Raw genomic sequence first — 2,177 nt, 5'->3', positions numbered from 1 at the left:
TGCCACCTTCAAGTGATGAACTATACCTAATCGCCATAGCTACGAATCTAGGCTGCAGGTATGAACGTGAGGGACTAAGTAGAGTGTCAGATCTGCAACAAAATACTCACTGACTGTGTCTAAGAGTATGGAAATAAATAATTGTGTAAACATAAAATACGTGTAATTGGATCTTCAACTCGAACAAACATTGTAAATAACATTTCTAGTAATATTAGACTCAAATCCCATGAGCCCATCCCACAACGTTCTCCTGAAGCCGATATAACATACTCTCTGGACACCGTCTTCAAATGAGAGTTACCTCCATTACAGCCTCCTCACCAGTCTGTAGTTTACATCTAAACCTTACATTGTCTGTCCTTCCCCTCTCCTCATTTAGCTACATAAGAGAGACTCTCCCTTATTCTCAAGTATTGACTATTCAAAAAAGGAACAACGTAAATAAAAAGTAATTGGAGGATTAACTGAGGTTCCAGGCCGTAAGTGAGGAACCAGAGAGACCTTGATGGAGTGCGGACCAGTTTCAGGGGCACAGTGTTCAATACCTGGCGTACTTGGCTCTAGAACGGGGGAGGGCACCGACCAATGGAGGGTCCAGGGGAGAGTGGGATTGGGACGCTGTGGTGGGGTGCTGGCGCTGCAGTACGCAGGGCTTAATGGAAGGGACCGACTGAGCTGTGGCCGGATAAGTTCGTACTACTCTTTGTGGCTGTCGACGTTCTCTGAAAGTCAAGGGCGAGCACAAGCACCTGACAATGCACCGTCACGACGACGAGGGAGTTGCAGGCTGCATACACAGCGTCCACATGTAGGTGGTCTTATATCCTACCGATCTGGCACAGGAGCCATGGTAGGGTCTGAGGACGGTTTGTCAGTGGATTCAATCATGGACTGTATCAGACTGGATGCCAGGAGGTAGTGAATCCTGTATGCTCACTCCCCCAGGTCCAGATCCAAGGCAACTCTTATTATGGCGATTCTTCAAAGGGGCCATTATATCCAGCTGAGACGGGCGAGTTAAGCTGTGGTAGGGGGGTCAGTCGTCATAACGCAGGACCACAGGTCTTCACGGAACCAAATAGGGAGTGTGCTTACACTCTTGTCATACTGTCATTTTCTGCTGATTGTGGCGACAATCTCTGTTCCATGCAGCAGAACTGAAAGCAGACTCAAGTTTCTGCGTCATATTGTGCCAACATAGTCTAGCAGAAAGAACCTGTAGTAGACGAAGATGGTGTGTTAACTTAAAAACATGTTGCAGGCATCCTGGCTTCATGAACATGTGTTGAGGAAGAATGGGTGTAAAACCTGTTGTAGAGTGAGGGTTGGTATTGTAAGCCAAAAGCAACTTAGGTGAGAGCAGTCATGCCCCAATTCCAGCCCAGCATTCACCAGGCTGTTGAAGAAGTGTCTTGGCTAACTGATCAATAAGTGTCCTGTTGAACCTCTCAATCATGCCGTCACACTGAGGATGATATGGGCTGGTTCGTGTTTTCTGCACGCCCAGTAGTTCACACAGATGTTTCACCAGGTCAGACTCAAACTGACGTCCCTGATCAGTGTGAAGCATTTCCGGGATGCCATGTTCACAGATGAAGTTTTCAAACAGACATTTTGCAACTGTTATGGAGCGCTGGTCTGGAATGGCATAGAGGTTGACATACTTGGAGAAATAATCTTGGACAACCAAGACATACCTGTTTCCACGACTTGTGATGGGGAGCTCAAGTATGTCAGCCGCAACCTTTTGGAATGGCTCAGTAGCAACAATTGTCTTCATTGGAGCTCTCTGCATCACATGGTGTACACTGCTTGCACCACATCTTGATGTCACGTGACATAAAGGGCCAGTAGCACAGTTGCTGAGCACGTTTCAGGACTTTATCAGCAGATAGATGACCAGTTACTGGATTTCCATGCAGCATCTGCAGAACAGTGTCTTTTAAAGCATGAGGGACAATCATTTGATGGAGCACTGATTTTGTGGATGGGTTGAAAACTTTACGGCAGAGTACACCATTATGAAAGGTAAGTCTGTGGAACTCGTGCCAAAGTGCCTTCTCAGCAAGGGTGCGTTTTTTCATGTGCAAGTATGGTGGTTTCTGTCCTTTAACTTTCCAGCTAATGACCTCTGACAGTATGGAGTCTTGCTGTTGTTCCTTCTTGAAATCATC

The sequence above is a fragment of the Morone saxatilis genome, unplaced genomic scaffold (assembly GCF_004916995.1).
Source record: "Morone saxatilis isolate NCDOM2014 unplaced genomic scaffold, NCSU_SB_2.0 Contig17, whole genome shotgun sequence".
NCBI classification, from domain to species: domain Eukaryota; kingdom Metazoa; phylum Chordata; class Actinopteri; family Moronidae; genus Morone; species Morone saxatilis.
Note: the sequence above shows the minus strand (reverse complement) of the source record.